Source organism: Medicago sativa, chromosome 5, assembly GCF_051527215.1.
Source record: "Medicago sativa cultivar Bolivia chromosome 5, Bolivia_mono, whole genome shotgun sequence".
Lineage (NCBI taxonomy): Eukaryota > Viridiplantae > Streptophyta > Magnoliopsida > Fabales > Fabaceae > Medicago > Medicago sativa.
Window position 1 is genome coordinate 79,135,241 of NC_140753.1, and position 27,015 is coordinate 79,162,255.

General features: G+C 33.6%; 2 long non-coding RNA genes and 1 pseudogene across 4 annotated transcripts; 2 read left to right on the forward strand and 1 right to left on the reverse strand.

The window, feature by feature from the left end:
• The first annotated feature begins 13,525 nt into the window (after nucleotides 1-13,525).
• LOC146925451 (uncharacterized) lies at nucleotides 13,526-14,791 on the forward strand. 2 transcript variants are annotated; one of them, XR_015010506.1, is made up of 2 exons: nucleotides 13,526-13,740; nucleotides 14,548-14,791. It is a non-coding gene; the product is annotated as an uncharacterized LOC146925451 (long non-coding RNA). The 2 variants fall into 2 exon arrangements; XR_015010507.1 differs by lacking the exon at nucleotides 13,526-13,740 and adding an exon at nucleotides 14,019-14,445.
• Nucleotides 14,792-16,267: 1,476 nt separating this feature from the next.
• On the reverse strand, nucleotides 16,268-18,921 carry LOC146925452 (putative E3 ubiquitin-protein ligase ARI7; annotated as a pseudogene). Its single transcript, XR_015010505.1, has 2 exons — nucleotides 18,038-18,921; nucleotides 16,268-17,681 (listed from the first exon to the last, which is right to left on the reverse strand). The product of XR_015010505.1 is annotated as a putative E3 ubiquitin-protein ligase ARI7 (transcript).
• Nucleotides 18,922-21,457: 2,536 nt separating this feature from the next.
• LOC146925453 (uncharacterized) lies at nucleotides 21,458-22,850 on the forward strand. The gene is made up of 3 exons (XR_015011043.1): nucleotides 21,458-21,641; nucleotides 21,733-21,817; nucleotides 22,517-22,850. It is a non-coding gene; the product is annotated as an uncharacterized LOC146925453 (long non-coding RNA).
• The last annotated feature ends 4,165 nt before the right edge of the window (nucleotides 22,851-27,015 follow it).

The window sequence follows — 27,015 nt, forward strand, 5'->3', positions numbered from 1 at the left end:
AACAAGTCTATATGTTTTGGACCGGAAAGATATGACTAATAGATTAATTTAGCCATTCATGTTTATTTATATTTATCATTGAGATTTAACAAATATATGAATATTGTAGTTCATTTTTATCTTTATGACTTATTTCATTACAGTCTATTTAGTATGGTATAACTTATTTGTGTATATTTTATTCAGTAAGACCCGTGCGTTAGCACGGGTCGATGGTCTAGTATTTATTAAAGTTAACCCGGACGCTAACTGTTGCCCTAATTTTAACCTAAATTTTATGCTTACTTTTACTGTATTACCCCTGTTTAATTAAACCTATTTAATTTAGTTAATTTAATCAAATTCTTATTTTCAAACGGAGAGATCTCTTATCTCTTATCTCTTATTTATTAAAGTTAACCTGGACGCTAACTGTTGCCCTAATTTTAACCTAAATTCTACGCTTACTTTTACTGTACTACCCCTGTTTAATTAAACCTATTTAATTTAATTAATTTAATCAATTTAATCAAAATCTTATTATCAAACGGAGAGATCTCTTATCTCATATTTATTAAAGTTAACCCGAACGCTAAATGTTTCATCCTATAATCGTTTCTCCTATTTTCAACTCATCGTTGCTACTTTGTTTCTACTAAACGGAGTCCATCCTATAACAGTTTCCTCCTATTTTGTTTCCCTGCTCCTACTTTGTTTGCAAGATAAACAATAACAAATATATATACTACTAAATCTTGGGGTGTGGCGGTACTTGAAATTTTTAGAAATTGCAACTTTAGAATATAATTGTTCTTGAATGTTCTTGAATGTATGATTTAGGGTGTCTCTATCACCCCTAATTTCCCAAATGTTGTTGGCTTCTACTTGGAAATAGGAACAAAACTTATTAGACTTATGCTATATTTATTATTATAAAATAATATGAGTGGATGGTAAGAAAAAAGAGAACATGAGTGGACCTTTAATTAAAAAAATAAAATTTAGTATAAGTGAACCAAGTGGATATGAAAGCATGGGGGGCGAACGGTTAATATGCACATGAGTCCTATAGGGGTCCTATATATTTCATGGGTGGCGGCTGCCCCTTTTCATTAGTACCTAACTTCGTCCCTGTACTTAACATATGATGTTACGTTACGGTATCAAGGACGATGTCATGGAAAATTATGTTATGGTACAGTACCAACGTCTATGATTCTTAATATTATGAAATACTATATGACAATCATGACATTCATCTAAACTATTTTTTTACCTATTACCGTCAAATATTGCCTTCTATATGACCCGTGCGTTAGCACGGGTCGATGGTCTAGTGGTATCAAAAAGCACCAACCTAAATGTTTACACTTTTAAAATATTGGTCGCTGCTCTTTGTAAGAAAGGAAATGTGAAAAGAGCTAATAACTTGTTAGCCGTAATGATGAAAGAAGATGTAACACCCGATGTTGTTAAATACAGTTCTTTAATTGATGGGTATATTGGCAAGTTAATGGAATGAATGAGGCCAAACTCGTGTCCAGTCGCACTATCACATGCAATTCCTTATTACACGCTCTATCTAAAAACCGTCATGTTCACAAGGCAATTTCATTCATCAAGAAAATTAAAGACCAAGTGGTTCAACCAGATATTTACACATGCAACATACTTATCGATGGATTATCCAAAGAAGAAAGACTTAAGAACGCACAAGTCATTTTTCAGGGTCTTTTGATTAAAGGCTATAATGAAACAGTCCAGACTTATAATATTATAATCAATGGTCTGTGTTTATAGCGGTTGTGTGGTGAAGCTATGAGACTGCTAAGAAAAATGGATGACAGTGGTCGTGTTCCTGAATCCTGATGTTGTAACCTATGAAAAAATTATTCATGTTCTCTCAACATGACACGTTGATTTATTTGATAACTGTTGTTTTTGGATTTCCAAATTATTGTATTTGGATTTCCAAATTCTATTTTCTACCGAAGTTGTTACTAGGTTGAGTCACGACCAGGTCGCTCTCTTTAAGACGTTTCGTGGCACTACCCAAAATTGTGCAAGGTAGACTATCAACCACGCCGCCTCCAGGATAAAACAAGCCAAACTACAACTGTGCGGTTAACTACTGCACCGTAGAAAACCGTTCGAGAATTACACCTTCAAATATGGTACTAAGACCACTCATTAATACTGAAACCAATTTAATATGGTATTATTACCATTCTATATGGTGCTAAGACCACTCAAATATGGTGTTTCCACCATTCTAACTTTTAAGTTCTCCAAACTTTCAATATGGTACTACGACCACTCAAAATATGGTGATACCACCATTTCTCCTCAAATAGAAAAATATTTAAATAATTTATATACTGTTAAGATTATTCATAATTCCGACGGGACATTATTATTACGAAAGGGACTATGATCTTAATAGTACTCTTTATTCCGAAGGGACTTATATTATCGAAAGGGACTATGAACTTAAGACCACTCTTAATTCCGAAGGGACATTAAACCGAAAAAGGGACTATGGTCTTAAGAACACTCTTAAAATATGGTTCAATCGATTGATCGAAGCCACTCGATACGGTACGTAACCGCTCTATTTAAAATCGAAAGGGACAGAAAGGAGTAGAAGCAGAAGAAACTTGTTAACACAAGTCGGAGGGAGAAGAGAAGAAAAGAATTCCCGACAACTCAATGAAATTCTTTTCGGTGTCTGGAATGCACTGTGTGAGCTCTCTATTTATAGAGAAAATTCACAACTAATAAGTGAGAAACTTTGGGAACAAGTAATATGAGAAACTTTGGGAACAAGTAACATATTACTTTGCGATTAAGTAATTCACATATTAGATCTAGTAGAAAAATATCTTAATTGAGTACTAAAATATATTAAATTTAGTACAAAAAATATATCATATTATGTACCAAAATATTTTAGCAAAACTTGGGGACTAAGAAAGCACTTTCTAATAATGATTAAATTAATTATTTAATTTATCATTTCCAAATAATAAAATATATATCAATATATATTTTTTCTCTAGTGCTTATGTACCCCCCATTAATTCGAGGTACACCCCCACTATATAAACACTACTAATGTGTGTGTTCCATCCGATGTGGGACTTCCACTTTTTTCAATTCACACAACACTAGTTCTACCCGACATGGGAATTTGTGTTTAGTCTTTTTTTACTCAATTTCCACACATGTTCCAACAATCCCCCACTTGAATTTAAAAAATGGTTTCAGAAATAACGTCAAAAACGTCTCCATAAGATTTGCTAGTAAACAAAGGTGTCGCCTACAACTTGAACCTCTGCATAGCGAGTAAAATTCCGATTAACAAGAGTTGCTTACAGCATTGAACTCTATCTCAGACATAGAACCCACACACAAACCTTTTCATAAGGTGTATTCTAAAAGCCCGTGCGTTTATGGCCTTGCACGTGTATCCCGGTTTCAACGAACGCTCTAGGTATTCTGCCCCGAATTCCATAGGAACCGGCCCTTAGTTCCACATTCGTATAGGTGAGTCTATCAAGAGTACTCCTGTAGCTATGTAATCCACTCCAAATAGAGTATAGATCTCATTAAGAGTTTCTATTATCTCATCCTTCTATCACTGCAGGAATCATGCTTTCTTACCTTTAACATAGCATGTTCTATCACTTGTGACTTGTTATTACCCATTGAACCTATTTCTTGGGATCTCCAGTCATGTAGGTCGGGTTACCATCACTTGTGACCTTTGGGCATTAGTCCCATCCTATTGGATGTGTTTAGGACTTTCTTTTTAGTAATTCCTTTCGTCAAAGGATTAACTAATTCTTTATCAATACGTACATGATCTACTGTAACCGTTCCTTTTGAGAGTAGCTAGCTCTCTATTTCTCTATGTGTTCGTGCCTTAATAATCGCCTCTTACCATTGTGGTAACGATTCTCAACTTTGTAATAGCTGCAGACTATCACAATAAATTAACACTTCTGGAAACGGTTTTATCCACTAAGGGATTTCAACTAGCAAGTATCTTATCGACTTGCTTCTTCACTAGTTTTCTCTAGTGTTCTCATCTCAGATTCATTCCATAGTGGACTGAGTCAATATCATTTGTTTCAACAAATAACTCCTCTAGTGATGCTCAATATGCAAACACTAGTCGCTAAATATTCATCTGAAAGATGTTCTATTTTATATCTTGTACCATTTAAGTACAATAGGTTACTCCTCATGAAGTAATTCTAGAGTCATAGTCTTCTTAAGGCACCTCATGTCTCTTTCTATAGCATGGCAATGCTTCTCATCCGTCTACTAGTAAACTTGCACAAGAGGTTTACGACATCGGCAATGTCGGGTCTAATACATTCAGTGACATACCTAAGTATTGCCAATGATGCTCGCATCAGTTTTTCTAACTCCATCTCAAGTGTTCTTACACTTGATCATAATATATGATTGCAAGTTTACGGTGAAATAATAATATTTCCTTAAGAACTTCTCAACTTTGTGAGATTTATCAAAAAAGTTCTCTTTTCTGATCTAGTAATCTTGAAACCAAGAATTACTTCAATTTTGTCTAGGTCTTTCTTATCAATGTTATTGATAAACAATGATTTCACATAATTCATAACATGAATCTTTAAACCAAATATGAGCAAGTTGTCTTCATAGAGACATATGATCGTGCAAATATTATTTGTCACTTTCATTCACTTTATACTCATTTGATAACATTAGAATGTCAAATTTTTCATGTCATTCCTTAAGAATTTATTTTAGACCATACAAAGAATTATCTAACTTACAGACTTTGTTTTCTTGTCCATGAATCGCAAAACTTTCAGGTTGTTTCATATAGATTTCTTCTTCTAGTTCACCATAAAAAAAGGCAACTTTCACATCCATTTGGAGTACTATCGAGTTATGAACGGCGGCTAAAGGGACTAGTACTCTTATGGATATGATTTTCGTGATTGGTGAATGAATGTCGAAGAAGTCTATATTTTTCTCTGTCTAAAACCTTTGACTACAAGGAAAGCCTTGTATTCATCAACCATTCCATCAGGTTTTAGTTCCTTTTTCCAAAATCCAAATACAAACCGATTGATTTTGCAACTATGAGACAAGTCAACCAAGTGTCATGTTTTGTTAGACTCTAGAAAATTCATTTCATCGTTTATTGCTTTTTGCCATAATTCAGCATCCAATGAGGATATGACTTCTTTAAGGCTTAATGAATCTTCTTCCAATGTATAAACCAAGTTCATACTCTTTAGCAATTTTAGCTTTCTTACCTCCTTGAGGTTCTATAACATCTCATATGATGTTTTCATAACTATTTCTAATTACATGAATGTGATTAGATATAGTGCCCCCACTAGTTCTTAATTTTTAAAAAAGGAATTTAGTTTACCCCCACTAGTGCCCCCACTATTCTTTAATTTACAGGGGTACTTACTTCATAGAAATTAGCATCTTTTAATTCTATGATCACTTTAACATTTAGGTCCTAAAACCTATATGCTTCGTTATTTATACCATACCTAATGAATACATATTCATAGGCTCTACTAGTGAGTTTAACTCTCTTGGGGTCCTGAAGCCAAATATAGTCCGGACAATCCCAAGTTCAAAAATAAGACACGTTGGATTGTCTTTTCTTCAAAAATTTCTTAATTAGAATTTTTGTTCTTAGACTTGGGTACTATATAAATTTCAATTTTCGTTAAAGAAATTGAACATATCAAGCATATCAATTTTATTTTTCAAAATTTGCAGTCATCAATAAATATGATAAAATATTATTTTTATCATTTCTAGTTTATGTGTCATCAAATTCACACATATCATAATTTATTATATTTAGAGATTCATATTCTCTAAATTCTGATTTATATGAACTTTTGGTTCATATATCTTGACTGCAATAAATAAAATTGTCTAATTATAACGTTGGAATTAAGTCAAAGTTACTCAAGTTTAAAATTAAACGCTTGTTCATGAGTCAAATATTAAAATCACACAACTAATAAAATAGAAGGAGAATTTTAATTTTGAACATGCCATCTTTTTCCACCAAGAGTGCATAACACACAAGTCTCTCTTTAAGTCTGAGTCAACTCAGTCTTATTCAATAGAAATCTGAAATTCAGATTCTTTCTTATTCTTGGAGCATACATCAAGTGCTAGAGAATGATTCAACTATGTCAAAACATACGCGATGACATTTATAGCAGTCATAAGTGAAGAGGCTTTCCTTTTGTTTTTGGGTAACATCCGCTAGTCATGATTTGATCAACCTGGTATGTTTGATCATCTCTTAGTCTTAGATACCTTTTTGTTTATTAATTTTCAAACAAAAAAGCTGCAAGCAAAGCTCACGTTGATTGCTCCAATAAGAAACGTACGTGTGAACGTGCTAAGCTATGCCTGCTCCCGAAGTCAATGCAAGCTTCAATCTAATATTGATGTATGTTCCAACAAATAACTAATATTACTAATCTTTAGCATATTAGTGATGCTAGTCGAAAGATGTAATTCTATATAGCCAGATTTATCCTTAATGTATTTAGGGACAACTTAACCTCAATAAGTAACTTCTTCGGTAGACATAGCAGTACCAAAACGTCTTAAAATTGTTGTTTTTGGATTTCCAAATTATTGTATTTGGATTTCCAAATTCTATTTTATACCGAAGTTGTTACTAGGTTGAGTCACGACCAGGTCGCTCTCTTTAAGACGTTTCGTGGCACTACCCAAAATTGTGCAAGGTAGACTATCAACCACGCCGCCTCCAGGATAAAACAAGCCCAGCTACAACTGTGCGGTTAACTACTGCACCGTAGAAAACCGTTCGAGAATTACACCTTCAAATATGGTACTAAGACCACTCATTAATACTGAAACCAATTTAATATGGTATTATTACCATTCTATATGGTGCTAAGACCACTCAAATATGGTGTTTCCACCATTCTAACTTTTAAGTTCTCCAAACTTTCAATATGGTACTACGACCACTCAAAATATGGTGATACCACCATTTCTCCTCAAATAGAAAAATATTTAAATAATTTATATACTGTTAAGATTATTCATAATTCCGACGGGACATTATTATTACGAAAGGGACTATGATCTTAATAGTACTCTTTATTCCGAAGGGACTTATATTATCGAAAGGGACTATGAACTTAAGACCACTCTTAATTCCGAAGGGACATTAAACCGAAAAAGGCACTATGATCGATTGATCGAAGCCACTCGATACGGTACGTAACCGCTCTAATTGAAATCGAAAGGGACAGAAAGGAGTAGAAGCAGAAGAAACTTGTTAACACAAGTCGGAGGGAGAAGAGAAGAAAAGAATTCCCGACAACTCAATGAAATTCTTTTCGGTGTCTGGAATGCACTGTGTGAGCTCTCTATTTATAGAGAAAATTCACAACTAATAAGTGAGAAACTTTGGGAACAAGTAATATGAGAAACTTTGGGAACAAGTAACATATTACTTTGCGATTAAGTAATTCACATATTAGATCTAGTACAAAAATATCTTAATTGAGTACTAAAATATATTAAATTTAGTACAAAAAATATATCATATTATGTACCAAAATATTTTAGCAAAACTTGGGGACTAAGAAAGCACTTTCTAATAATGATTAAATTAATTATTTAATTTATCATTTCCAAATAATAAAATATATATCAATATATATTTTTTCTCTAGTGCTTATGTACCCCCCATTAATTCGAGGTACACCCCCACTATATAAACACTACTAATGTGTGTGTTCCATCCGATGTGAGACTTCCACTTTTTTCAATTCACACAACACTAGTTCTACCCGACATGAGAATTTGTGTTTAGTCTTTTTTTACTCAATTTCCACACATGTTCCAACAATAACATTATTGTTGTTGGTTCGAGTAGTTACTGCATTGACTCTATTTCTAAAGTAAATTAATTTATCCTTCCTTTAATTATTTTATTTGATAAAAATTACTCCCTCCGTTTCAAAATACATGTCTAATTTTTGCAATGTGCACTATTCACTTGACTTACTTTGACCATACTTTTTAACTAATGTATAAATACAAATATTAGCATGTAAGATGTTGTTTGATTTGTCTCGACAAATATTTTCAAAATATTTAATTTTTATAATTTTTTACTTTAGATAATTAAAGATATTAACGGTCAAAATTGTACATTGGCATATGTGAAGTGGGTGACTTGGACATGTATTTTGAAACGGAGGGAGTAGCAATGTGTGCAACAAGGACTCTATTCTATTTTTGCTGACTGTGAAGTTTCTCTTGCATCTATAATCACAAAGCAACCATATTCTGCAAGCTCAAGTTCTCTCCTTATGCAAGTTTTTGGTATGTTATGAAGACTGGTTTACTAACTCATCCTCGGTTACAGACTAAAGGGAGATGATACGAGTTCTCGTTCGATTTGTCTTGATTGAATTTCTGTTTTTTTTTTAGTTGTGGTTTGAATTTGATTGACATTTGGTTGTGCGAGTTCAATGTAAATTGTGCAGGTTTTGGAGCATGTTGCAGGAAAGAAGAAGCTTTCAAAACATTTGTGTTGCAATATTCACTATGGTCTGTTATCTTAATATCAAAATTCTAGTTCTATTTTGCTGGTAACATTTTCGGATCTTATATATTTACTTTGAGAAATGTGGTAAGATGAAGTTTGCTTACCATAAATACAATAATAATTACTCTGATGTATAAAGAAAATATGCATGTGCCTCTAACAAATGATGAAATGTTCTGTTTATGTTTCATTATTCATATCTTGCAGTGTGTGACACTGTTGTCTTCCTGTTCTGCATTGCTCAATGGTTTTTAATAATAGCATTTCCCAACGTTTGCCGATAATACTTCCATCGTTTTCTACTTGACACTGCTTTATTTTCTTCTTACTATAATAACTATTACAACTTCATTAATACCAATATTAGCGTCTACTTTTCCACTCATTACAACAGTTTGAAATCAGGCGCAATTAACATAGTCCATTATTGGCTCCAATACAAGAATGAGGTTGAAAATTCAATATACAGAATCAGAATGAAGAACGCAAATGAACGGGGATACTCTGAGACTTTTGTGCTATAAACTGTTTCACACAGTTCATTTAGGCTGTAAATGGTTGGATAGAGGGAAATAATGGAACAGGTTTCATTACTTAATTCTTAGGCAGAGAACAAACGTCACCAAATATGTCTTAGTCATTTTTTGGGAGGCTGAGCCAAGTGGTGCAAAGGGGTTATTGCTAGGAAGTGTTTCGTAAGAACAATTTTGTAAAACATAATTTAACATATGATCAAAGGTGAAGGTATTATGTAAATATAATCAAGTTTAGGGATTTTCGTCATACATTAGAATCGAAGAGGATCATGAAATGGCAGTCGAGCAGTCTCAAATGTTGTGGAATATTTTGCCTTTTGACAAAGTATCTGAGAAGTTTGTTTTCTTTGGATGGAATGCAAGAGGCGTCGCCAGGATGAAGTGGATGAAATTTTCAACAGAGTAATTGAGCTGTTTGTAATACTTGGTGTCTTGACAGATTTTATAGAACGCTGAATTTGTGCACGTCTTTGACAAAATTCACAAGCAAATTAAACAGAGTAACTCAAGTACATTCACTGTTATCTTCAGAGTTCTTGATTAAAAAGGTAAAAGAAATTTAAACTCCAAAGGAAACTTGTAATATATTGATAAAAAAGAGTTACCATAAACAACGGAATCTTATTTGGTTTGTCCCTTCTGATTTGATAGCCACCAAAAGGAGTGATATTATGATTGCTATTAGACCAGACCTTACATAAACAACGGTAGGTGTCCTCCCTCTTCTTCCCATCATACCTTCTACAGAAGGGTAGAGATGAGTCGGTACTCAACAGCTGAAGAAAACACCACCTAGTAAACAGCTCTAGTTGGTTATATGGTTCTGCTAAATTCAGGATTAAATGTTTATGATTATGATCAGTCAAAAGATATAAATGTTCGACAATATACTGATCATATCATCCACAGCACATCATTGCCATTTCATTTTGAAGTCAGGGTGAATTAGATTTTAATACATGCGATGACTTCGAATTAACCTTGAAGCTCGTCAGTAAGACAGGAACTACACTAGTCCCTTCAAGCAACCAAAACTTCTCATTTATTCATCATTTTTCAAACTTAATTCCTTGCAAAATCATTAATTTCGCTAATTGCAAATTGTTTTCCTCGAGCAACCCCCCCCAAATCATGAATTTCGCTAATCGCAAATTGTTTTACCTACCTGGTATTCAAAATAATCATCTGTCAGGTAAATAGATAATTTTATTTATGAGATTAATGTCCAACTTTATTAGAACTTGATTTTTGGATTTCAAAAGTTAAATTGTATTTTCAATTATTTTACCCCATATCATCTTTGCCTATAGTATGGTATTCTATATATCAACTCTCAATGCTATATATCAATGTCATTGTTGTTGAGATAAATGTATAATTCATGTTTTTCACAGTGTTGTATTGAAACATCATATTTTGTGTAGATAAGTATGTGTGTGAGAAGTGAATAAAGTGTACTCTCTCAATTTCCACAATTCATTCTCTTCAATTTTTGAAGTGTGTTTCTTTCTTCTTCGACAAGAAATCTCAGAAGTGTATTCAATAGAGTTTGTGAGTTCAATTGAAGTGTGTTCCAAAAATTGTCTTCTTTTGATTATGTTAAGGAATGCCGTGACGATTCGATCCGAGTCAGACAACACTTAATGGACATGACATATATGTTTTTTAACAAGTCTATTAATTCTTGTATTCTTAGTGAGTAGTGACTAGTGTTTATATTTTAACAAACTTCTGGTTGTAGATGTTTCAAAGTTTTACACAATGGCTGTAAATGTAATCTTGACAAGCATGTGATCAATATACTTTGAATCACTTTCACCCTTTGTGATTAGAACGTTTATTCATATTAAATGAGCCTTTTATTTCCTCTTAATCACTTTGGATCTTTATGATTAGCAGGTTTAATGTGAACCTTGCATCAAATCAAAAAGAAGTTTTATGATCAACTTAATAAACCGTAAAAGTTTGTTAGAGCTTTAAAGCCAAAAGTTGCTCCCAAGCGCGCGGAAAACATATAAACATCCAAAATAGACAATTTTTTCAAATTTTATGATTGGAAGAAGGTTGATGGGTGGGATAAGTGGAGGATGCAATTTAAAAAGAGATATAAAAAAAAAAGAGAGAGTTATGGGTCCTACCACTAAGTGAGCCCCATTATCATTAATTATTTTTTTCTTTTTTCAAACATTTGTGTGTATTTATATCACTAAATAAAAATATTGTAAAAAGTCATATATGGAGAGAATACTAACTCCTAACAAGATTGGATAATAGAAATTATGTAACAAAAAGCAAAAATTGATCGAGATAATAGATGTATTTGGCCCAAAAATTTGAAGAAAATAACATAACTTTGTTTAACATATTTTTGTTTATTCCTTGAAAAAAACATATATATTTTTTTCAAGTAGCCTAGTGCTAGAGTCACACACATTATGTGTGGGGAATCGGGGTTCGAACCCCGATCCCTGCACAAATTATTTCTGGTAGCTACCAACTGAGTTACATTTACGGGACAAAACATATTTTTGTTTATTGTTCGTTATATAGACATTATATATATTTCTAGTATATTGCGCCCCTCACGTATATTGTTTGCTAGCTTCACCACTATATTTCATAAAACTATTTCAAACAATTTTAGAAATTTAAAATGTTTAGTTTGATTTTGATTTAATTTTAATGTGAGGTTTTATACTATAAAGAAAATATTTTCTTGTAGGGGATTATAAAGAAAATATGATGCCCGTATGTGATTTACTAAACTTTTAAAAAGAGTTTTTAAACTCTACATTTTTATCCGCCAAAACTAATTTAAAATATGTCTAAAATTATATATACTAGCGGAAAGACGGGCACTATCGTGCCTGTCTGTCCGCTCTTTCTACTGCGCTAACGCATGTGATTATTTTATTATGTTTGTATAATTTTGATTAAAATTTTTAAATTTTTAAATATTATGGAAATTATTGATATGTCGCCAAAACAAATTTAAGTGTTAAAATTAAATCGAATGTGGAGCAAATGTAAATGTGAGATTGTTCCGGGGCTATGATACAACAGCAGTGAGGGAAGGCCATTTGAAAATATCGAAGGTCCTTATCAATGGTGGAGTGTCACAACTAGCATGTGAAGAGGACAACCATTGTTGACTAAACTAACTACAAAAAAACTTGAAAGGGGAAACAAAGATCACATAGAAAGCATAAAGTAGTTGAGTGATAGAGGGTTCAATGTCATCATCGACACCGACGTTACGTACCTAGTGGAAGCTATATTGCATTTATTAAACAAATAATGATTTATTTAATAATTAAAAAAACCATGGTTCTCTTTATATAAAAAGAAAGCCACGCTAGCATAATTTGTAGAGTTAATTAAGTAAATGGTCCCTATAAATATCCACAATTTTGTTTTTAGTCCCTACAAAATAAAATCACACTTTTTAGTCCCTGTGACATTTTCCTTTAGAATTTCAGGGACCAAAAGTGTTGACGGAAATTTTTTATAGGTACTAAAAATGCTGATGAATTTTTTTACAGGGACTAAAAATGATGACGCAAAATTTTCAGGGACTAAATAGTGCAATTTTATTTTGTAGGGACTAAAAATGAAATTTTGAATATTTACAGCGACCATTTACTTAATTAACCCTAGTTTGTATCAGCAATTATAAACCAGCAATCCATAAATTAATCGTAAACAATTCGAATCATAATCACTTATAAACCAGCAAAGTCAAATAATCCATAAAATTAATCGACTTTGATTAGTTGAAACATGAAAAAAAAAGAAAAAAACTTACATGATAATTATGAATTCTGATGCAAAGGGCTGAGAGAGGTTGAGAAAAACTAAACAATGCGGAAATAAACTATGAACTGTGAGAACTCTACTTATTAATATTTAATATTTAATATAGTGCTAACGTTTAATATAGTGCTAACAAATCTTTTCTAAAATATTTTGAGTCGTAATCTTTTTTTTAAAGGATTTAAAGTCCAATCTTTAACATTATTTTTCGCTCATGTTTGTTACTAATATTTTTTTAGAGGATTTAAAGTTCAATCTTTAACATTATTTTTTGCTCAAATTTGTTACTAATCTTTTTTTTTTTCTTCAGAAGATTTAAAGTTCAATCTTTAACATTATTTTTTGCTCACGTTTGTTACTAATCTTTTTTTTTTTTTGAGGATTTAAAGTCCAATCTTTAACATTATTTTTTGCTCAAGTTTGTTACATTTGTTTTAATATTTAAATTAAATTTATTCCTATCTATTTGTTATGTGTGTTATTTTATTTAAAATTAAGGGTAGTTTTCTTTATATATAGTATAGATAAATTCTTGTTCCAATAGTTTTGTAACAAAAAGAAAAAAAATAGTTTTGTAACAATATTATTTTTCATTTAATAAACTCATCCTCAATTGCTGCAACGATACTTTTACGTCTCCTCGGGTTTCCATTGGCTTGATCATCAATCTCATATCCGCTTGGTTGGTTGCTGCTTGAAATTCAAATTGCAGCCTGCAATATTCGTGAAATCATGATGGAAAGATTCGTTGCCGTGGTTTCGACAAATGAGACTGCAAAGGTAATTAAGAGTCAATATATACATGATGATATTGCTTTCTCTATTCTCTCAAAATTACCTATTAAATCATTTAAACGATTTGAATGTGTGTGCAACTCATGGCCTCTCTTGTTTGATAACCCTAATTTCGTTAGTGCTTATGGCAACAGTTTCTTAACAAAAGATCAATCTTATTATAATGATACATCTCTCCTACTACATAAAACTATTCATGAACCTTGGGATGGTTATTATTGGGAAAAAACATTTGAGTTATATTCCGTTTCTGGTGAGATGGATATTATATTATGGAATCAAACTACTAAGGAATTTAAGCTCATTCCCCCATCCCTTTAAAATCTGGACCTCACTGGCAAGTTTGGGTTGATCATAAAGCTTTTGGTTATGACCGTGTCAAAGATGACTATAAAGTGTTACGCCATTTAAGATTTTCTCAAAAGATAGATTGTGATCCCGATGTGCTTCCCTGGGAAGATATATCTTTCGACTCTAAAATATGGGAGATATATAGTCTAAGAAGTAACTCTTGGAAAAAACTTGATGTTGATATGGATCAGGAGGCTATGGATTATAAACAATTGTACATGGATGGACTTTCTCATTGGATGTGTAAGAGGAGGGAAACAAATAATGAAGCATATTTGTTGTCGTTTGACTGGGGCAATGAGGTTTTCCTAACAACACCCACACCTTCATACATGGATGGTATTTTCGATATTTTGTGTAATTGCTTGGTGTTATTAAATGGTTATGTTGCTTTGATCTTATATTACAAAGAGACAGATAAATTTCACATTTCAATTTTAGGCGAACTCGGTGTAAAAGAATCATGGACTAAGATCTTCACTGTAGGGCCCTTACCTTGGATCGAGTATCTTATCGGAGCGGGAAAGAAGGGTGAGATGTTGGTCGCAAAAAAAGACGGTGAACATGTTTACGGAGAACATACTTGGTTCGATTTAAATACTCAAATGACTTGGTGTTAATACATATGAATTTGCTTGTACGATAATGATTCATAAAGAAAACTTTCTTCCATTGGAAAGAAAAAGTATTTAATTTTTTTCTTCTTATTTTCGCCCAAGAGGTGATTGTTGTTATCAGGATTTTACCATGTACCGAAAGTGGTTTGTCAATTATTAATATCATAATTATTATCTGGAAATTTCTAGCTTATTTTGAAGGTTTACTCTCGTTCTTTATGTTACCTTACCTGATTTTTCTTTCATTCGTAAGAATGATCTTTTGATTTTATTGAATGGCCTCTAGCATTATAAGTACCAATATCTTATATTTTTAAACCTTAATAATCTAATGAGAAAGATATCTCTGTTTGAATTTCATTATGGCCTAATTGGTTCAAACACTCTTTCAAACCATTCCTTTCATTAGGTTGTGCATGAATCCAACCAAAGTTCGAACAAACACATTTCTTGTGTCTGTGGTGTTTGGGTGTTTTGTTTCCTTCACAACTCAATTTTTTTTTTTTTGAATAACACAACTCAATTTATACACTTCTCTGCAGTATGTTTTGAAGAAGCACTTCTCTGCAGTATGTACTTGTGACATATATATATATACTTCGTATAATACTTATATTGTAATCACCGATAATTAAAATATATTTTTGTTAACCCACTTGGGTTGGCCTGGTGGTATTGGCTTGGGTCTTGGGAGTGTGCTCCTCCGCAAGGTCTCAGGATCGATTCTCTCCGGTGCCAATTTAGGTGGGCTATTTAGCTTCTTTAAAAAAATATATTTTTGTTCGTGCCAATTTAGGTGGGCTATTTAGCTTCTTTAAAAAAATATATTTTTGTTCGTTTATAAATTGTTTCTTTCAAACTTTGGCAGTAGTAAATCTGCATCATCTTTTAAGATACATGTACAATTTCCATTGAGAGGAGTTGGATTGTATTAAGGCATGAGGCTGTAAAGTTAATGAAGATTGAAGTGCATTATTGGTAGATGTGTAATATTCTGTTTTTTTAACCAAGATGTGTAATTTTCAGTTGTAATTGAATAATCCAAAATAGCAGCTAGAGTTGTTTTCATCAAACTGAACTAACTTGAACCAAAGAAATTTGTCCTATATGGTTTGGAGATTTTACATATTAAACAAGTGTAGTGACCCGTAGTAATAATAACTTTACAGCACTAACATGTAGTTTGACGAATAATAGTTAATATAAATTATGTGAGATTCGTAACCATTTTTTAAGCTGATTTTCTCAAGTATAAAAGCAACTATAAAAAAATAAATACAATGTACTAAGATATATGTAACGTTTTTTACATAAAAAATTAAACATCAAACATCAAACATATGTTTTATCCAAAATTTATTAGGTTATAGTCTAATTAATGCTTATATTTAAATGTTTATTTTATATATGTCCAATTAAAACATTCTTTATTGTTGGAGGAGGATACTTCTAATTTAGCTCGTGTCCCAAATTAAATTAATAACTCCCTCCCTATGAAGAGAGGTGCAAAATACTTCCAATCATTCAAGAAACAACGCAAATACATCCCCAAATTTTTTGAGAACTCAATAACGGAACCGTAGTTTAAGGTGGATCAAACAAAGCTCTTGATACCATGTTAACAGTCTAGGTTTCAAAGACAATAACAAAACAACGACGATAGCTAGGGTTTCATAGAATACTAATAGCTTAGCATCACAAAAGGGTACAAAAAATATAAATAAAACCTAATGGACTCTAAACTAACATACCCAATAACATAGCCCAATAACTTAATCATCTAACAAGCCTTTGAACAAAAGACATTTTTTTGTAGTGGGTCATTGACGCTGTTGATTGCACATCGCAATCGCACATGCAGTGGCAGATCCGACGTTTGCATAGGTACATTGCTCACAAGACCACTCATTATCATAAGTTATTCTGCTGGACACTGTAGCTCGATTTGTCCCCTTTCCTCTTCCGCTTCTTCCCTTACTGCTCCCTGCAACATTTTTTTAAACTCGTTGCTTTGCTTGTAGCAGCTCCATTAATATCCACATCACATAAACCATTCTCTAATGCACTAACCAAATTCTTGAAGAAGTTTTTAGTCACACTGGTCAATCCAGCTAGTTTTGAGCGAAAATCGTTGAATTCAGCTAGTTTTGAGTGAAAATCGTTGAATTCTTTAGACGGGTCTTCAGTACTGAGGAATACTTGGAGTTCCTTTTCCGCGCATTGATGAAGTCTCTCGAGACTTGATTCTGCCTCACCCTGCAAGTACTCAAAGAGCTGCTTTTTAGCATGCTCATGCTCTGCTAAATAGTATCCATATGCATATGTCCACTTCAATACCCGCCTGCACTCAACTATTTGGAACCAAGCCTCGGTTATGAACTTAAGCTCTGCTTCAGCTTGGAACTGTGTGTCACGAAGCTTCTCCATATGAACCGTTTGCATCTGGTGTAGATCAGCAAGAGCTTTTTGCCTTGAAGATTGGTTGCTAGCCCACCGCTCATAATAATGTGTGTACCTCTCCAATGAATTCTTTGCCATTTCTCTTCTTTTTTCAATTTCATCATAAACCCCCTCTTTTTTAGAGTCTTCATAACGATTGCAAGTGTCGAAACCGCCTGTCCTGCTACCATGGTCTGACCATGCACCAAGGCATAGCCAGCAAAATTCAAAATTGCAAGGTGGAGTACATGTCATATGCATGCACCCTAGGTTTTTTTCAATCGGTCTCTTACACTTGGGACACGGCTTTGAGTTAGCAAGTATCCAGTTTGTGTTTTCGGATTCTGAACTGTTTTTCAAAATCCACTTCGACACTGTGCCACAATCCACTGGACGGTGTGCATCTTCAGTGCAATTCCAGCAAAAGCTATATGAACAGAGGCAAGATACATCATAATTTTCACCACCAGCAAAAAAATTAATTGCATGTTCACAACCAGGAGCAGGACACCACTTGGTCTAAACAAAACAAAGAGATCAGAAGAAATAAGATCGTTATGGATTGTATAACAACAAGAGGGTATAATCAGAATCCATGCAAATAGAGGCAAAGATACAAATTAACTTATAACCATGCAAAATAGCAATGACTAAAATAAAAGAGAGTTGGACAACAACAAGTGATACAAATGAACCACACATCACACAATTTTGGAATTCACCCAAGTGTAGCCAGGTGATAAATTAGGGCAAATGTCAACCGACCAACACACAAAGAATTATTCGTATAGATTATACACAGATTGCACACTACATAAAAGTATATATTCGTTTACTATCATTATCAATGTCTAAGTTGAATATCTACGACATACCTTTTTATTGTCTTCAACGTAAGATCTAATAAGGTAACGGTCATACTTCTCTTTATCTTTAGCAGATGCTAAAAGATTAATCATATCTTGATCAACAGCAGCACCACAAGCGGGATCAGGACATCTCAGCATCAAGCATCCCGGACCATCGTTAATTGAAGTGCCAATATATCCTCCCCAGCATGAAAAACAGTATGGATGACCGCAAGAAGCAGTGTGAATCTTAGAAGGACGATAAACTTCAAAACAGATGCCGCAAGTAAGCTTTTTAGCATTAGGATTCTCATAAACTGGCTTCTCCAACAAGCCAACTTTTCTCCTGACTCTATCTTCGTCAGCAAACCAAGCTTCATTAACATTACTGACATTCCAATTATAATGACGAAGTAGGATGCTTGCAGCAACTGGTGGTATGGAAAGAACTGCTGCGACCCTACTGATATCATCCTCCTGCCTTTTCCGGATATCTGATTCTTTCAATACGGCAAAATTTATCTCAGGAGCAATGTCAGAATCATCAGCGCCATCATCAAAGTAATCATTATCAGCATCAATATTATCATCATCACCATCATCATCATCATCATCATCATCATCATCATCATCATCATCATCATCATCATCATCATCATCATCATCATCATCATCATCATCATCATCATCATCATCATCGTAGTCATAGCTGTAGTCATCTTCGGTCTCACCACCGTAGAAATCGTCATCGAGGGATTCAACATCGTTGACATCGTGCATATCATCAGAATCCATGGAGAAAAACCCTAATCGAATAAATTTTGGGGAAAGCGGTGGGTAGAGAAAATCTAGGGCACATAATTAGGGGGTATTGGGAAGAAGAAGTGTTGTGTGTGTAGCTTTATGGTTTTTTTCTTCTCCTAAACGAATGCGAAGGCTTGAATTGGGGAACTATATATATATTTTTTTAAGCAAAGAACTATATAAATTGATCGAATTTTTCTATTCTATTAACCAATGGTTGAAGCTCACACATTTAATTGGGGTGAAGTAGAGTGTCCGGTTTCGAACCAAAGAGACTTATACGTTGATCAAATAATATAAATTTATTCCAAAATTTGTTTTGGTTACAGTTGTAGAAAATAAAGAAACAAAAAATTGGATAGAAATCCTTCAAAAAAAAAAAAATTGGGATAGAAATTGAATGCATAAATATTGATATATAGTAGATTGGATGTATCTAAATATATTACTATGAAAAAGATTTGAATAGTTAATTGGATGAATTTGTTGAGATATTTATGTAAAAATAAAAAAAAATTATATTTAGTTTGTTGATATATATATATATATAAAGAGAAATTGAATACGGTGATTGCCACTTGTAAACTGTCCTAATAAGAATAGTCTATATATAGACACACACACAATTTTTTTTCCTTCACAATTTTCAAGAAAACAAAAGTAGGAGAACTTTTTTTTTTTTTTTTCGAACAGCATATATAGTATTAAGCAAACCCGGCACAAGGTGTGCTAAACAGAAAAAACAATAGGAAATACAACCGGCTAACAAACAGACCAAAAACAAACCCAAAAACCGAATAACCCCCCCAAACAGAACTAAACTAAATAATTCCCCGCTATGTCACGCTTCAGCTATTGTTCATCACTTCTCCGAGTAGTTTGTTGATGAAGGTTTGGAAATATCGGTGTGGCCAGGAAATGCAAAAGGAAATTTTACCGTAGAAGATACTAAGTAAATTAAATGATGTGTTCTCATTCTAATAAATATGCTAGCGTGGTTTGCTGAAAAAATTAAATGCTTTATTTAGCAAATTTATCATGAGGGACTGCTCACTTATTTACAGAAGAGTGAAATGCAGCAAACGTACTGCATAATGTTTTTCTTTGATGAAAATCTGCATAGTTGGATTTGAAAAATTAATATTTTACAAATAATACGACTATTTTTTTTTTTAAATCATTACTATATAATATTTCTATATACAATCAGTAAAGAATTTTTTTTAAATCTATTTTCACTCACATGAATTTTTTAACTGTTTCTCCAAATTTTTAGGTTAAAGACTGACTTTTCTAATCAAAACTCATGGCTAATGACATCCTTCGTTTTTCTCATAAAACCCAAAAACCACAACCAAAGACACCCACAAAATGACATAGTCATTTTAAACTCACGATACAAGTGGAGATGTCGGGGTTCATACCCCTGTCACGGCGTCAGACATAACAATTTCGGTATTTTTGCCAGTTGAGCCTGTGGACGTAATTATGTGCCTTTTTATTGATACTAATGTTTTGATTTTTACTGTATTTTTATTTGAATATTTTAATGTAGAATATAGAGATTCCAATAGTTAGCTTCGTATTGGAAGGACAGCTAATGGTAATTGACAAAAGTGTACAATCGAATTACAATTTGAAAGTTATTGAAGATAACTCCCCTTTCAACAAATTCCTAATTGGTGAAAAGGCTGTACGATTTAATGATGGTAGCGGAACCTATATATATATATATATATATATATATATATATATATATATATATATATATATATATATATATATGGAACTTGGATCAATGGGGATCAGAGTGTTGCCTAGAGTGGCATGATGGATTGAAAGGTGGGAGTTCTTTTCACCAAGGTGACATTTTGATCCGTAGCAAAAGGAGTCGTGCTCGTCTAGGCCAACATAGTGAAAAGGTTTGGTAGCTCTTTGCTTTTATGAAATGGTAATCAATTGAAACCATACCTGATTTTTTCATATTTTCAGAGAAGAATGAACCTCCATGGTAGAGAGAGAAAAAGCTCCAAATGGAGAAAACTTGTAACTGATTTTCATTAACTTGTAAAGTTCATTACATTCAGTTATGAACAAATTAGAGCCAGCTCATCACTACTCTAACTAACTAGATGCATACGAAATTACAATTAAAAATGAAATGTAAATGCAAATGTGTCTAATTAGTTAACTTGCGCGCCAAGCTATCTCATTGCTCTTTATTTTCTTCATATGTTGATACCCCCTCGCAAACTGGTGGTTGGTAGATATATACCATCCCTAGTTTAAGCATGCATTCATGAAATTTTCTTGGACCAGAAGCCTTTGTAAACTACAAGAAATACTGCAATTAGCCAGGGAATTATGTCAGGAGCATGAACCCGGGAAATTTGCCAGGAGTAAAGCCAGGGAAACATGCTGGGAAATTACACAGGACGTGGCCCTCGCATAACCCCCGACATCATTTTAGGCGGGAAGATAAATTTTAAATTGGTCTGCAAAAACTGAGTTTTGTCAGGTAAAGACAGGAGCAATCCAAGGGAGAGCCCCTGGCAAATTGCAAAGGTACTGCAGAAGCGACATCACCACTGCAAAAGCAAATAGAGATTAGACTATTCTCCTGCAAAGCCTGGACCGTTGACTGCTCCCTACATTTAGCCAGGGGCAGCTCCTGGCTATGGCCTTGGCACCTTTTATAATATATTAACATGCGTACCTTCAGCCCTTCATTGTTCCAACACTTAGAAAAACAATTCCTCTTTCTCTTTTCTTCTCTCTTTTCTTCTTTCTCCCCAATACATTCATCTCCTACTTTTCTCATTATTTGGTAAAAAAATCTTTCACTTATATTTCTTTTAGTTTTACAATAAATGTTAAACTTATTTATTGACTTAATTTTGTTTTGTTTGCTACAACAGTGTTGTACCCATTTGCAAATCTGATTTCAATTCCGCCTCCTGTGAAGCCTTCTCTTTGGATCTACTTTTCTTTTATGTTTAACAGGTTAGTTTAATTATAATGTGTTGTGTTGATTTTTGTTGCTGTTTATGTGAAAAATTGTGAAGCTTCTCTTTGGATCTGCTTTTCCATTTGCTGTTTATGTTGGCCGAAAAAATTGAAAAAAAATGATATGTATTGTGAAGCTTCTATAGTAAACACATGCTTAAAATTGTGATTTCTGCAGTAAACTATAACAGCAAGCATGTGTTTATGCGAGGGAGATAAATTTTTGTTGATGTTTAGAGCAAATTGTATATTTATTGAAATTGTGATTTTCTTTTGAATATATGTTGTTATTTTGGTAGATTTGAGTGGATTATATGTATAATTATAGTTATAGTTTTATTAGAATGACAAAATATACTAGATCCAACAATAAGATTTATAGTTTATAATATTTTTTTATTTAGAACTATTTCTTAAAAAATATTTTGCATTTAGCATGAGAGAGCACTACCAAAAAAAATTAATTTTGGAGAAAACTGTTGATTTCTTAGAACTATGAGATGGTATTTTTAATTTAGAGAAAATGGTTTTTAATGATATAAATAACTAAAACTAAGAGCTGTAATATTTATTTTGAAATTAATAATAAAAAACTGTTCTTAATTTTTAATATAGTTTAAATAAAACTGTTAATTAATTTTTTATATTAAATCTTTTTATATAAAACTGTTCTTAATTTTTATATTAAATTTGTAGCCGCCAACGAACATATGAGGAGCAACTGGCTCAATTTAGGCAAGCACATGAGGATGGGAGTTCAATTCAGCAAGCGTCAGTTCCGGATCCCAATGTAGAGCCTTTTCCGATTTATGGCGAAGGTGGAAGCGAAGAAGGAGGCATGGAGATTGAGAGCGATGATGAGGAGTGAAGTTGGACCCTTATGATGTGTTCATGCATGTTATTTTATTTTGCTTTTATTATCTATGGTGTGTAATATTTGGGGAAGTTTGTTATGCTTCCCGATACAATTGCTACTTATGGTATGTAACATTATTCCGTACAATTTTAATTTCATTACTGTTAGACTTAATATTTTGTGGTGCTATTACTTTAATTTTTATTTTTAACTACTTATTTTAAAGCAATTAAATTAAAAGAACCATTTAATTATGTTTTTTAAATTATTTTGAATGATTTTAAAATAATGAAATTAAAAAAAAAAGAAATTTAAAATCGTTTTTAAATTTATTTTAATAATTTATTTTAATTATTTTAATGAAATTAAAGTTTTTAAAAAACAATTAAAAACCATTTTTTTAAAAAATTATCTATGCAATTTGCCAGGGGTATACCCCTCGCAATACTCCTGTCATATTTTGGGTCAGACTGCAGCTGATTGGACAGTGCGTCAGAAAAGCCTGCAGTGCGTCAGGTAAGCAGGTTGTTGAGTCAGACAATATGCCAGGGCCCTGCCAGGGATTTTGCTAGGAGTTATAAGAGGGGTTCAGACAGGAGTGTGTCCCACGCAGATTTGCCATGAACAAAAGCCCTGGCATAGCAATTTGCTAGGAGCGCATTTGCCACTGATTCAGCTCCTCACAAAAGCCCTGGCAAATGGCTTTTTCCCAGGGATTCTTGCAATTTCACAAGGAATCCACCCCTGGCTAATTGCAGGATTTCTTGTAGTGTAAACATGCCAGCTGTTTGATGTTGGGAGGTGACTGGTAACAAACGCATAACTCCAGCTTGAATCTTCTCACGTACAAGATGACAGTCAATGTCTAGGTGTTTGGTGCGTTCATGAAACACTGGATTTGCTGATATATGAAGTGCACTCTGGTTATCACAGTAGAGTACAGGTAAACGTGAAGGAGCTTGCTTCAAGTCATGAAGAAGGAAACACAACCATTGAAGCTCTCTAGTTGCAGATGCTAAAGCCCTGTATTCCGCTTCAGCAGATGAACATGAAACAGTTGGTTGCTTATTTGATTTCCAGGAAACCAAAGACTTGCCAATGAAGAAACAATACCTTGAAATGGAACGACGAGTGTCTACACACCCTCCCCAGTCTGCATCACTGAAACCAAGCAATTGAAGTTCAGATGATTGAGGGAAAAATAAACCACGTCCAAGAGAGCACTTTAAATATCTCAAAACTCTAAGAGCTGCTTTGTAGTGCAATTCAGTGGGAGAAGCCATGAATTGACTCAATTGTTGTGCTGCACAAGTTATATCAGTGCGTGTAGTGGTGAGATATAGCAGTCTTCCAACCAAACATCGATAACCAGTCACATCACCATGAAGAGACCCAATATCTTGAGATAAACGTATAGAAGGATCAAGTGGGGTAGAAACTGGTTTGCAACCAGTCAAACCAGCATCATCAAGAAGCTCTAGACAATATTTACGTTGACAAAGAGAAATGCCTTTTGAGGAGCGTGCTACTTCCAATCCCAAGAAGAATTTAAGTTCCCCTAAATTCTTGATGTGAAATGCATTGTTAAGAGCTTGTTTCAATGAATCAAACTCCTGCATACATGTTCCTGCTAAAATAATGTCATCCACATATACTAAAACCACTGTGTAGGAAGTAGCAGTGATTTTAGTGAATAATGTGTGATCTGCAATAGCTAAAGTGAACCCCTAAGCATAAAGAAACTGAGTAAGCTTTTCAAACCATTGCCTACTGGCTTGCTTAAGACCATAAAGGGATTTATGGAGCTTGCAAACTTGTCCAGGTTTGGGAGGAGTAACACCTTGAGGAACTTTCATATATACTGTTTCATGTAGATCTCCATGCAAGAAGGCGTTATTGACATCAAGTTGATGTAAATACCAACCATGAAAAGATGCAAGAGCAAGCAATACCCTAATGGTGGATAACTTGGCAACAGGTGAGAATGTTTCTGATAGGGCCAAACCGCAAGTGCACGGCCTATCGAAGTAATAGTAGTAAGTAGAGTATCGTTCCGCTAGGGAGTTGGTCAATCTAATTAACTTTTAGAAAATGATTAGAGGAGAAAGAAATAAGAAGTTGGAGAGTGCAGTTTTTGAAAGTAAATAACAATAATATTAAAAAGCCTCGGGATCATTGGTTCATCATAATAACGAATCTTTTCACAAGCAAGCCTTAAACTTATAATTATACGTTAATCTTAATTACTAAGGACAAGTTTCTCTTTAGCATATCACAGCTCCTCTCGAAGTCAGTGAGTGTATCCCTCCAACAACCACACCTATTCTCATAGGTGATTGCCTTTGGGACCCTTGAAGATCGAAACTTTATGTGTCCCAAGGTTTGCTAGACTATTCTCATGTTTCGCAAACCTTGTCTAAATTCACTTGCTCGGATATCAAAGTTCCGCGTTCGCTTTATGAATTGATATCTGTGATGATGAATTAACCATTATCAAACCCTCCGCGTTCGCTTCCACAGTTTGATAATAATTAATTCATGTTAAAACGGTGAATTTAGATTAGCAATTAAGGTAACAAATAATTAGGGTTTAAGGCTTGGCTTGATCCGGATTACGTCATTAGACTTATCCAACGATCCCAAGTCAAAGAAGTCTACTCACTCATGTTCATCGTAGACATGGGGGAAGAAGAGAGAATGCGATAAAAGTAAATTTCACAGAAGAAAGTAAATAAAGTAAAGAACTTTTATTGAAATAAAGACTTGAAATATTCAAAGTAAAGGGTGAATGTTTATGGTGGAGAGCTACTCTATTTATAGCTTTACAATTGACTTAAAAACTAAGCAACTAAAAGGATAAAACGGTAAAGCTGCAACAGGGTAACTTGGGCCCGAAGAAAAAGCAGCAAAAGTGAATCTGGGGACGGGTACGGCCGTGCCACATGTTGGCACGGGCCGTGCCAAGCTTCTGAGTATGGGGGAACATATTTTTGTCCCGTATCTTCGTATTCTTGCGCTGTATTTGCTCCAGTCCTCTTTCTTTCGCACCAAGGCACCTTCCACCATATATTCGTTCCTAAAATAAAATAAAAGACAATTTAAAGTAAAATATTCTAAAAGGAAATAAAATGCAATAAAATCAAATCAAATCTTAAATAAAACTAAACTAAATAAAGCATTAATGACTCATCAGTTTCAAAATAATCAAGCCCTTCAGTTTGATTAAAACCTTAAGCAACCAAACATGCTTTGAAACATTCTATGGTACCATCTGCATGTCTTTTGATCTTATATACCCATTTACTGCCTATGGATATAGCATCTGAGGGAAGATCAACAAATTCCCAAGTATTATTTGCATTAAGAGCCTCTATCTCTGTCTGCATATAGCAGTTAACCACCTAGAATCTTTACTAGCTGAAAGATAACTAGTGGGCTCAATCTCATTATTCAAAGAGTAAGCATAAGCAAGGTGTTTAGGAGATAGAGCTAAATAACTAACAAAATTGGTCATAGGATAATGACCACTTGTTGAATTACAGACATAATCTTGTAAGTAAACTGGTGCCTGGGAACTTATGGAGGACTTTCTGGTGGCTACAGGCACCACTTCAACATGCCTCTCTTCAGTATCACTAAGTGAATCTTCATGTGGAACCTCATCATTATCTTTAGAAGAATTCACAATAATATCACTAACAGGCACAGTGTTAGTAACTTGACTATCAAGGTAAATATGTGTAGAGGGAACTGTTGTAACACTAAAGGAATGGAATGGAAATTCCAGATCAAAAAATTTCACATTCCTGGAAACAACTATTTCAGAAGTATGGACATTCACAAGGACAAAACCTTTGATGCCTGACTTGTAACCTAAGAAAGCACATTTCTTAGCTCTTGAATCAAATTTATGTTTGTTAACTGGTAAGGTGGATGCATAACTGAAGCATCCAAACACTTTAAGATTACTCAAATCTGGTATTTCACCATACAACACTTCATAAGAAGATTTGTTGTTCAAAATTTTAGTGGGAATATAATACTGTTAATCAAATAGACTGCATGTAACACAACATATGATCAGAACTTCTTAGGAAATTTTGACTGGAACATAAGAGCTCTATTGATATTGAGTATGTGTTGGTGTCTTCTCTCCACTCTCCCATTTTGTTGTGGAGTATACACACAACTAAGAGGGTAAACAATTTGAGGAATCAAACCAATCGAAACCCAAGCCCATTGAGGGTAAACAATTTGCAGGGAGTTCAGTACGGACTCTCTTGTTACAATGGCTACATAACACTTGATTTGGGGAAATAATTGGGAGATATAAGGAGCT